The sequence below is a fragment of the Macaca thibetana genome, chromosome 1 (genome assembly GCF_024542745.1).
Source record: "Macaca thibetana thibetana isolate TM-01 chromosome 1, ASM2454274v1, whole genome shotgun sequence".
Taxonomy (NCBI): Eukaryota; Metazoa; Chordata; class Mammalia; order Primates; family Cercopithecidae; genus Macaca; species Macaca thibetana.
In genome coordinates, this window is record NC_065578.1 from 22,114,059 (window position 1) to 22,126,429 (window position 12,371).

General features: G+C 46.2%; 1 pseudogene; it reads left to right on the plus strand.

Moving 5' to 3' along the window:
• The first annotated feature begins 10,898 nt into the window (after positions 1 to 10,898).
• On the plus strand, positions 10,899 to 11,378 carry LOC126956423 (60S ribosomal protein L29-like; annotated as a pseudogene).
• Positions 11,379 to 12,371: the final 993 nt, after the last annotated feature.

Sequence of the window (12,371 nt, forward strand, 5' to 3'; positions counted from 1 at the left end):
AGTAGGCAGTTTTTCAACCCTTGCCCCTCCTTTCCTCCCTGCTCTGGGAGTCCCCAGTCTCTATTGTTCCCATCTTTATGTCCATGTGTACTCAGTGCTTAGCTGCGATTTATAAGTGAGAACATTTCATATTTGGTTTTCTGCTTCTGTGTTAATCACTTAGGATAATGGCTTCCAGCTGCATCCATGTTGCTGCAAAAGTAATGATTTTGCCTTTTTTTTTTTTTTTTTGAGAGGGAGTCTCCCTCTGTTGCCCAGGTTGAAATGAAGTGCAGTGGTGCAATCTTGGCTCACTGCAACCTCTGCCTCCTGGGTTTAAGCTATTCTCCTGCCTCAGCCTCCTCAAATAGCTGGGACTACAGGAGCGCATCACCACCCCAGCTAATTTTTTTTTGTATTTTTAGTAGAGACAAGGTTTCACCATGTTGGCCAGGCTGGCCTCGAACTCTTGACCTCAGGTGATCTGCCTGCCTCGGCCTCCCAAGGTGTTGGGATTACAGGCATAAGCCACCATGCCCAGCCGTGTTTTCTTTATCCAATCCATTGAAGGGCATCTAGGTTGATTCCATGTCTTTGCTATTACGTTTTTTTTTTTTTTTTTTTTTTTTTGAGACTGAATCTCACTCTGTCGCCCAGGCTGGAGTGCAGTGGCACAATCTCGGCTCACTGCAAGCTCCGCCTCTCAGGTTCACGCCATTCTCCTGCCTCAGCCTCCCGAGTAGCTGGGACTACAGGCACCCGCCACCATGCCCGGCTAATTTTTTGTATTTTTAGTAGAGAAGGGGTTTCACCATGTTAGCCAGGATGGTCTCGATCTCCTGACCTCGTGATCCGCCCGTCTCGGCCTCCCAAAGTACTGGGATTACAGACGTGAGCCACCGTGCCTGACCACCTTTGCTGTTATGAATAGTACTGTGATGAACACACAAGTGCATGTGTCTCTTTGGTAGAATAATTTATTTTCCTTTGGGTACATACCCAGTAATGGGATTGCTGTGTTGAATGGTAGTTATATATATATATTTTTTGAGATGGAGTCTCGCTCTGTTGCCCAGGCTGGAGTGCAGTGGTGTGATCGCAGCTCACTACAATCTTCACCTCCTGGGTTCAAGCAATTCTCCTGTCTCAGCCTCCTGAACAGCTGGGACTATAGGTGTGCACTACCATGCCTGGCTAATTTTTATATTTTTTTGTAGAGATGGAGTTTCACCATGTCGGCTAGGCTGGTCTGGAACTCCGGACCTCAAGTGATCCACCCACCTTGGCCTCCCAAAGTGCTGGGATTACAGTCATAAGACACCATGCCCAGTGGCAGTGCTATTTTTAAGAACATGTTTTAAAATGCATAAAATAAAATACGTAGAATTGCTAAGGAAACCAATTATAAGGAAATATAGTTGTCAAAATATGTATATATATTTAAACCCTGACAAATCCATGACATAATAACAAAAGTGCTGCTTTATTAACACATTACATAACAAGATCTAGCGGCTGGTCTAATAACCACTCTAATTTCAAAGTAGTGATGAGAAAACATAAAATATGTTTTCTGTGATAACCATAAAGTGATACAAAAATATCTATGATTTTTCATGGGTATGAAAGCCACAGAAATTACTAATAATAAGTGGTTTATAACCTCCATTCATAATTGAAGTGACGCTAACTTTCAAATACATGATGATGAGAACACAGATGTAATTAATTTTTTCCTATCCAGGCTCCACCTGAATTCTGTCCATGGAACTATTGTGGGGGTTCATGAGCCCAGCTTAATACTCCTTCCTAGACTGTAACTGTGTTCACTAGATTGAACTATTTTATTTATTTAAATTATTATTTTTTTTATTTTATTATTATTTTTTGAGACGAAGTCTCGCTCTTGTCCCCCCGGGCTGGAGTGTGATGGCACGATCTCGGCTCACTGCAACCTCCGCCTCCCAGGTTCAAGTGATTCTCCTGCCTCAGTCCCCCCGAGTAGCTGGGATTACAGGCTCCTGCCACCACGCCTGGCTAATTTTTGTATTTTTAGTAGAGACGGGGTTTCACCATGTTGGCCAGGCTGGTCTAGAACTCCTGACAGGTGATCCACCCGCTTCGGCCTCCCAAAGTGCTGGGATTACAGGCGTAAGCCACCGTGCCTGGCCTATTATTATTATTTTTTTTTAGTTTTTGAGACTGGGTTTGGCTCTGTTGCCCAGGCTGGAGTGCAGTGGCGCAGGCGCAATCTCAGCTCGCTGCAACCTCTGCCTCCTAAGTTCAAGCAAGCAATTCTCCCACCTCAGCCTCTGGAGTAGCTGGGACTACAGACGTGTACCACCACGGCCAGCGAATTTTTGTTTTGTTTTGTTTTGTTTTGTTTTTTTAGACGGAGCCTCACACTGTCACCCAGGCTGGAGTGCAGTGGCGTGATCTCAGCTCACTGCAATGTCTGCCTCCCAGGTTCAAGGGATTCTCGTGCCTCAGCCTCCCAAGTGGCTGGGATTACAGGGGCCTGCCACCCTGCCTGGCTAATTTTTGTATTTTTAGTAGAGACAGGATTTCGCCATGTTGGTCAGGCTGGTCTCAAACACCTGACCTCAGGTGATCCACCCACTTCCGTCTCCCAAAGTGCTGGGATTACAAGCATGAGCCCCTGCGCCCAGCCAATTTTTGTATTTTTAGTAGAGACAGGGTTTCACCATGTTGGCCAAGCTGGTCTAGAACTCCTGGGCTCAGGCAATCCGCCCGCCTCAGCTTCCCAAAGTGCTGGGATTACAGGCGTGAGCCACTGCACCTGGCCTGAACTATATTAGAAATGAGACTTTGTTGTGCTTTGGTAACCTCCCGATGGCTTGTTTCATTGAAGACTGAATGACCAAATGTGTGATGCTCTCCAGCTCCACTGTACACACCTGGGGAAGGAAGCCTTGTGTTTGGATGATCCATACTAGGGGACAGGACCACCAAGAGTCTGTGATACCAATACAGGGAGGGTCCGCTTGGGCAGACCAATTCTTTCTGGTTCTTAGTGGCTTCCTTGGGGATATTGAGTATGTGACAATGTGCTGCCCAAAGTTTCCTTTCTTTTTTTTTAATAGGCAAGGTCACATTCTGTCACCCAGGCTGCGGTGCAGTAGCGCGAGCATAGCTCACTGCAGCCTTAAACTCCTGGGCTCAACCACACCCTCCTGAGGAGCTAGTACTACAGGTGTGCACCACTACACCTGGCTAATCATTTAATTTTAATTTTAATTTTTTTTTTGAAATGGAGTCTTTTTCTGTCACCCAGGCTGGAGTGCAGTGGCACAATCTTGGCTCACTGCAACCTCTGCCTCCCGGGTTCAAGCGATTCTCCTGCCTCAGCCTCCCAAGTAGCTGGAATTACAGGCATGTGCCATCATGCCCAGCTAATTTTTGTATTTTTTATTTTTAGTAGAGATGGGGTTTCGCCATGTTGGCCAGGCTGGTCTCAAACTCTTGACCTTAAGTGATCTGCCTGCCTCTGCCTCCCAAAGTGCTGGGATTACAGGAATTTTTGTTTGTTTGTTTTTAGAGATAGGTCTCTCTGTATTGCCCCAACTGATCTCAAACTGCTGGCCTCAAATGATCCTGCTGCCTCAGCCTCCCAATGTGTTAGAATTACAGGTGTGAGCCACTGTGCCTAGCCCCAAGTTTTTTCACACTCTCTTAGATAAGCTTTTTTCATACTATCTTAGACTTCTTATCTTAGACCTGGTTCTGTTTCCAACAGATAAGTTTTCTTCTCTCCTAAATGAAGGCCTTCATTAGATTAAGACCTACCATGTGCCAAGAAGCATAGCAGCAACTGGGAATGCATTTATTCATTCAATTTGCGTTTTTTGAGTGTATTGTTAGTCAAGACTCTTTTGCACTAAGATTCCAAAAAAGTGGGAGGGGAAGAGAATACTTATTGGCTCATGTAACTGAAAAAGTCTAGGAATAGCACCAACTCAAGTATAGCTGGATTCATTCTCTATTTTTTCTACCTGAACCACAAGGCCTGAGTGGGAGAAGGGGAGGGAGAGAGGGACTCCCTACGGGAAAATCAAGTTGCTGACCCCATGAGAAAAGGGAACAGATGCTGAGAAAGGGAAGCAGATGCCCTCTGATCTGGTTACCTCCTATGCACGCCATTGGTGACAGAAAGACCTCACCCTAAATAGCACAAGATGGCAGAACACATGACAGCTAACAATAAGCAGAAGAAACCAATGAGCAGGCTGGGCATGGTGGCTCAGTCCTCTAATCCCAGCAGTTTGGTAGGCCAAGGTGGGAGGATTGCTTGAGCCAGGAGTTCAAGGCTTCAGTGAGCTATGATTGTACCACTGCACTCCAGCCTGGGTGACAGAGCAAGACCCTGTCTCAAAAAAAAAAAAAAAAAGAAAAAAAGAAAAGAAAAATGGAAAGAAAAAAGAAAAGAAAACAACACCAAAAAAGAAAACAAGTAGAAGTTGACTGCAGGGCCACAGAAGGGTTTCACCCAGGGACAGAACAAACAGGGGTCATGGGAGGCGGGCCTGGCAGTAAACAAGAGGCTGTGGTGTCTCCCAGTTTCCAAGGGAGGATGTGATTGGCTTGTTTGAATGATTCCTTGGGCTGGCAGGAAGGTGAAACTGGGTATGTTGAGAACAGGTGGGTGAAGCTGGTCTGGCTGATAGGGGAACTTGCAGGGTGGGAACTGGCCTTTGGGGCCCCGTGAGGCTCAAAGATGCCAGAGCAGCAAATGAAATGTCAGATCTTACAACACACCACCTAAAGGGCCTACTGTGTGCCCGGTGTGCTCTTAAACAAGGGGGTTGCTGAGCTGGGTGGTGCCGCACACATCTGGTGCTCCTGACTTTGAACTGGAGTCCCTGGCTCCAGTAGGTCTGTGCTGCTGAATCCAACTCTTTAAGACTGTCTCTACTGCCTGCCCTTAGCTTGACTACTTCCCATGGAATCCTGACCCACTTTCGGACATTTAGGAACTTAGAAATCACTTCCTCATATGGATTTGTCTTTGTTTTGCCCTAAAGTCGATTAAAAACAAAAACAAGAACAAAAACCTTACCCATTGAATGACCCATAAAGCCTAAAATATTTACTATCTGGCCTTTTACAGAAAAGTATACTGGCTCCTGGTCTAGAACAATGGATCTCACTGAGAAGGGTGCCACCCCAGGCCATGGGGCTTAGGCTCAAACCTAGACCTGGCTGTGGGGTCTTGGCCAGTTTACTTTGCCTCTCTGAGCCTCAGTTTCCTCATCTGTAAAATGGTGATGAAAACAGTACCTATCAAAGGATTTGTTTCTGGGGTGATGAACATGTTCTGGGTTTAAATAATGGTGATGATTGCACAACTTTGTAACTATACTAAAAAAATCACTGAATGCTACACTTTATTTTTTATTTTTTCTTTCTTTTTTCTTTCTTTCTTTTCTTTTCTTTTCTTTTTTTTTTTTTTTTTTTTTGACAGAGTCTCACTCTGTTGCCCAGGCTGGAGTGCAATGGCATGATCTCAGCTCACTGCAACCTCCACCTCCCAGGTTCAAGCAATTCTCCTGCCTCAGCCTCCCAAGTAGCTGGGATTATAGGTGCCCGCCACCGCATCTGGCTTTTTTTTTTTTTTTTTTTTTTTTTTCCTGAGAAGAAGTTTTGCTCTTGTTGCCCAGGCTGGAGTGCAATGGCACCATCTCAGCTCACTGCAACCTCCACCTCCCAGGTTCAAACGATTCTCCTGCCTCAGCCTCCCGAGTAGCTGGGGTTGCAGGCATGTGCCACCATGCCTGGCTAATTTTGTACTTTTAGTAGGTTTCTCCATGTTGGTCAGGCTGGTCTTGAACACCTGACCTCAGGTGATCTGCCTGCCTTGGCCTCCCAAAGTGCTGGGATTACAGGCGCGAAGCACTGCACCTGGCCTAATTTTTTGTCTGTTTTTGACACAGAGTCTCGCTCTGTTGCCCAGGCTGGAGTGCAGTGGTGCTATCTCGGCTCACTGCAAGCTCCACCTGCCGTGTTCACGCCATTCTCCTGCCTCAGCCTCCCGAGTAGCTGGGACTACAGGTGCTCACCACCACGCCTGGCTAATTTTTTGTATTTTTGGTAGAGATGGGGTTTCACCGTGTTAGCCAGGATGGTCTTGATCTCCTGACCTTGTGATCCACCCACCTCGGCCTCCCAGAGTGCTGGGATTACAGGCACGAGCCACTGCACCTGGCCTGAATGGTACACTTTAAAAGGATAATCTTATGATCTGTGAATTGTATTTCAATTTTAAAAATGAGCCTAGGCAGCACAGTGAGACCCCTCTGTCTCTAAAAAACACAAACAAACAAAAAATTAGCTGGGCATGGTGGAGTATGTCTGTAGTCCCAGTTACTCAGGAGGTTGAGGTGGGAGGCTCACTTGAGCCCAGGAATTCAAGGTTGCAGTGAGCTATGACTGTACCACTGCACTCCAGCCTGGAAAACAGAGCCAGATCCTGTCTCTAAATAAATAAATAAAAAGGTACAAAAAAAAAAAAAAAAAAAAAAAACAAAAGAAGCCTACCTCTGAAGGCTGCTGTAAGGATGAAGTGAGATGATGTGTGTGAAGAGTTGAGCACAGCACCTGGTACAGAGTAGGTGTTTCCATCATCACCATCATCATCACTGTCTGGAGGCAGAAGAGTCACTTCAAACAAAGGAATGTAAACAAGCTTGATGTTATCAACTGATCGTTATTTTCTATTTTCCACTTTACCTAGAATAGTAAAGCATATGACTAGCAAGCAAAATCAACATTCCTAGAAATCACACTATTAAAAATGTGTATTTTTACAGATAAAAATAAATTTATTTTTCTTAAAATATTATGCTTGACAGATGTGACTATGCAAAACATAAATTTTTCTTTATGGCAATGACACTGCAAACAAAGCCAAAATAAGAGATTAGGGACAAATATTTCCACATAAAACAAAGGGTTCATACAAAGAATTATCCTAAGAAGTGCATAGGGGCTGGCGAGGTGGCTCACACCTGTAATCCCAGCACCTTGGGAGGCCGGGACAGGCGGATCATCTGAGGTCAGGAGTTTGATACCAGCCTGGCCAACGTGGTGAAACCCCGTCTCTACTAAAAATTAGCCAGGCGTGACGGTAGGCACCTGTAATCCCAACTACTTGGGAGGCTGAGGCAGGAGAATCACTTGAACCTGGGAGGTGGAGGTTGTGGTGAGCCGAGATTGCGCCACTGCACTCCAGCCTGGGTGACAGAGCGAGACTCCGTCCCAAAAAACAAACAAACAAAAAACCCCACAAAAATTAGCTGGGCATGGTGGCACACGCCTGTAATCTCAGCTTCTTGGGAGGCTGAGGCACAAGAATCGCTTGAACTCCAGGGGGCAGAGGGGGCAGTAAGCTGAGATCATGCCACTGCACTCTAGCCTGGGAGACAGAAGGAGACTCCGTCTCAAAAAAAAAAAAAAAAAAATAGACATGCATAAGAAGAAGACAAAAAACGCACTAGAAAAATGGGCAAATGGGCAAAGGACACAGAGAATTCATAGAAGTTGACTGCGAGTGGCCAAAACACTTAGGAGACAGTGCTCACCCTCACAGGGAGGTCAGGGAATACATATTTACAACCAGGAGATACAATTTTTCTCTTACAATATTGACAACAATTTAAACAATTAGTAATCTATGGGGAAGTGTTAATGAGCCACAAATTGCTACCCCTTTTTTTTTTTTTTTTTTTTTTTTATTTACAGACAGGGCCTCCCTATGTTGCCCAGCATAAAGTACAGTGGCTACTCACAGGCACCAGCATGGTGCAAGCATGGTGCACTGCAGCCTCAAACCCTGGGCTCTAGCGAGCCTCCCACCTCAGCCTCCTGAGTAACTGGGACTACAGGAATGCACGAATTTTTTTTTTTTTTTTTTTTTTTTTGAGACGGAGTTTCACTCTTGTTGCCCAGGCTGGAGTGCAATGGCACGACCTCGGCTCACTGCAACCTCCACCTCCCAGGTTCAGGTGATTCTCCTGCCTCAGCCTCCCTAGTAGCTGGGATTATAGGAATGTGCCACCACGCCCAGCCAATTTTGTATTTTTAGTAAAGACAGGGTTTCTCCATGTTGGTCAGGCTGGTCTCAAACTCCCGACCTCAGCTGATCCACCCGCCTCGGCCTCCCAAAGTGCTGGGATTGCAGGCGTGAGCCACCGTGCCCAGTCTCAGCTAATATTTTTTAAAAATTGCTCCTTTTTAAAAATTGAAATACAATTCACAGATCATAAAATCATGCTTTAAACTTGCTACAATCTTTGAGAAAATCATCTGACATTATTTATTAAAATTTAAAACATGCATACATAATTAATAACTAAATTATTAAAAATTAAAACGCCTACTTTTTGACACAGCAATTCCACTGCTAGGAAATACAAGTATGAGTGCTTTTATTAGAGATACGTGTGCAAGGAGATTCACTGAAGCACTCATAACCGCAACGAGCAAAGTGAGAGAAAGCTGAATGAATGAGTCTACATATCTCACATAGGATGTTACTAGCTACTAAAAAGAATGAAATATTGCATAGGGATATGAATGACCACTAGGACATGGTATTATAGTGAAAAAAGCAAGGTGCAGGCCGGGTGCACTGGCTCACGCCTATAATCCCAGCAATCTGGGCGTGTGAGGTGGTCGAATCCTTTGAGCCTAGGGCTTCAAGACCAGCCTGGGCAACATGGTGAAATCCCATCTCTCCAAAAAACTTACAAAAATCAGCTGAGTGTGATGGCACACGCCTGTGGTCCCAACTACTTGGGAGGCTGAGATGGGAGAACTGCTTGAGCCCAGGAAGTCGAGGCTGCAGTGAGCCATGATTGTATCACTGCACTCTAAGTCTGGGCCTAGAGTGCAGTGGCACAATTGTGAGCCTTTAAGACCCTGTCTCAAAAAAAAAAAAAAAAAAAAAAAGGCAAGGTGCAGAACAGTATCTATTATATGTACAAGACATATAGTATGTCCTGTTATGTAAAACAGGAGGGGCAATGCATATACATAATTGCTTATCCATGCTTAATGCAGCCCTGGAAGGATGCACAAGAAAGGTAACACTGGAAGCTTTTGGAGAGATAACCGGGTACCTGGGGTAGTGGTGAGAGGGAGGCTCATTTTGGAATATTCTTGTGTACCTCTGGAAATTTGAATCATGTGAATTACTTAATAAAATTGTAGATTAATTAATAGATCTAAATATATTAGAAAGCTGTCCACTATATATTATTAAATGAAAAAGTATATTCCAGAAAAATATGGAATGATTATTTTTGTAGAAAAAGGAACAAAACATCCTAACACTATACACACACACACACATATCTTTGTTTAGGCATTAAAAAAAAAAGAATGGCCAGGCTCAGTGGCCTACTGTAACCCCAGCACTTTGGGAGGCCAAGGTGGGAGGATGCTTGAGGCCAGGAGTTCAAGACAAGCCTGGGCAACACAGTGAGATCTCATCTCTAGACAAAACTTCAAAAATTAGCCAGGCATGGTGGCTCAAGGCTGTAGTCCCAGCTACCCCAGAGGCTGAGGCAGGGGCATCAGTTGAGCCCAGCAGTTTGGGGCTACAGTGAGTTACAATTTTGCCAGTGCACTCCAGGCTAGGTGATAAATGCAAAACCCTGTCTCAAACTAAACTAACAAACAAACAAAAAAAGAGAAAAATGTTCTTTACACATGACCATGCATAACTTCCATAATTTAAAAAAGTATTAAAAATAAATTGCCGTTGTTTTTATTTGTTGTCACAATGCTTAATAATTTTGACCTGATGACTCTGGTCTGGAAGATTTTCATGCAAATTCTCAGTATCTCAGACACAGCAGAAGACCTTCTCCTGTCACCCTGAGATCTACTGTGCAGGCTGGATGTTGCTTTCCTCGTCTTCAGAAGTTTCAGGTTCTGTATTTTTAACCCAACAGCCTTGAGTCTCCAAGCACCCTCCTGCAGAGGTGAGAAAGATGCACACTTCCCAGGATGTTAAAGAGATCAGGAGGGATGTTTTGGGAAACGGAATGAGAGAGACAGGAGCAGGGGGAGGCACAGGAGGCTCCTGGAACCCAGTGCCAGCCTTTGCCCTCAAGGAGGCAGACCAGGCAGACCCCCGGCTGCCTGGGTGTCCGTTCTGTTGGGGCCCCTGAGAGTTGCATTTTTGTTACTTTGGCAGGGGTAGACAGTTGTGGGGTTTCATTCCCTGTGATGCTTCATTCCCACATACCATGCAGGGCTGAGTCTTATATGGTTAGTCGCAGTGGGATCTCCAGCCAGCTTGGTTTCCACTAACATGCTGGCTTTCTTGGACTGATTTACTGGTTATGTGCATCAGAGTCCCGGAGACCTGGTCTTCAGCCCTATCTCTGCCACATACTATGTATGGGATTCCGGCCAGGTGATTTAACTTCTCTAAGCCTGAGTCTCCTCATCTGGAAAATGGGGATGAGGGCGAATAAACACCTCTTCATGAAGATTTTGTGAGAGGCATGATGCTGCCAGTGAGCCTGGCACAGGGTGGATGCCACATCTGAAGGCACTGGCCTTAGGCTCAGTGGGATCACAGCAAGTGAGAGGCGGCAGTGTGAGGTCACAGCAATTCCTCCGTCCTGAATGAGCTGTAACCCTGGGAGTAACCTCGTGATGTGAGCTGGAGGGACACTGCATGCATGTGCGTTTGTGTGGGAATGTGTGGGCCTGAGTATGAGGGAAAGCATGTCTAGAGTTGTTTCTTCCAGGCAATAACACGACTAGCTGGTTCAGTGAGAACTGTGAGCCAACTGTCTGCCATCTTGAAGCTCAAAAAGCAAGAATCAAGGGGCTGTCTCAGCCAAGGCTCTAAGGCCCAGTTTATCAAAATAGCCCTCTAGGGGAGCCACGGCTTAAGGTGCAGACATGGCCAAGTCCAAGAACCACACCACACACAACCAGTCCCGAAAATGGCACAGAAATGGTATCAAGAAACCCCGATGACAAAGATACGAATCTTTTAAGGGGGTAGACCCCAAATTCCTGAGGAACATGCGCTTTGCCAGGAAGCACAACAAGAAGGTCCTAAAGAAGTTGCAGGCCAACAGTGCCAAGCCACAAGTGCACGTGCCGAGGCTATCGAGGTCCTCGTAGAGCCCAAGGAGGTTAAGCCCAAGATCCCAAAGGGTGTCAGCCGCAAGCTCGATCGACTTGCCTACCTTGGCCACCCCAAGCTTGGAAAGCGTGCTCATGCCCACGTTGTCAAGGGGCTCAGGCTGTGCCAGCCAAAGGCCAAGGATCAAACCAAGGCCCAGGCTGCAGCTCCAGCTTCAGTTCCAGTTCAGGCTCCCAAAGGTGCCCAGGCCCCCACAAAGGCTTCAGAGTAGAGATCTGTGTCTGCCGATGTGAGGACAGAAGGACCAGTGCAACCCCTCTGGGCTGCCGTCTACATGGGGCTGGGGTCCTACTGTGCTATTTGTACAAATAAACTTGAGGCAGAAAAAAAAAAAAAAAAAAGAGATTGCCCTCTAAATCCCTTGTGGGGCATAGGCAGCAACTCTCCCCCTTGTTTTTCGGCTCCTCACACCTCAAGTGAGATTAGACAAGCACTGTCGTTAATTATTTCAGAAGTAAGTGAAGCCGTGCTTGCCACCCCGACAGCTGAGGCTGCAAATGCCAGGTTTGTTTTAGTTATTTTTCCGGGAAATAGTTGCATCCACTAATCACAAACCCATTCTGTTGAGTGCCCAGCGGTGGGTTGGGCTGGGTGAGGGGCTGGTACCTAGTTCTGGCCCTGAAGGGGCTCTTGGGGTGGTCTGCAGGGGGTAGGGAGAAAGGTCACCTGAGAACAAGCTAGTCCCCTGCTCTGGGAGTCTGGCTCAGTGCGAGAGCTGCGCCTTTGAGTGTGGGAAGGACTGGGGTAGGTGGGGATGAGAACCTGGGTTTGTGTCCAGGCTCCTCGCTTCTTAGCTGTGTGACCTTGAGCAAGGTCAAACACATTGCCTCCATTTCCTCATCCTAGGCAATTGGTCAGGCATTTGGAAACATCATGCTGGACACGGTGGCTCACACCTGTAATCCATGCACTTTGGGAGGCCGAGGCGGGCAGATCACTTGAGGCCAGGAGTTCGAGACCCTGGCCAATATGGTGAAACCCTGTCTCTATTAAAAATATATAAAAATTAGCCGGGCATGGTGGTGGCATTCACCTGTAGTCCCAGATACTCAGGAGGCTGAGGCAGGAGAATTGCTTGAACCCGGGAACCAGAGATTACAGTGAGCTGAGATGACACCATTGCACTCCAGCCTGGGCAAGAGAGTGAGACTCCATCTCAAAAACAGAAAAACAAACAAAAAAAGATTTGGGTGGGAAGGGGGTG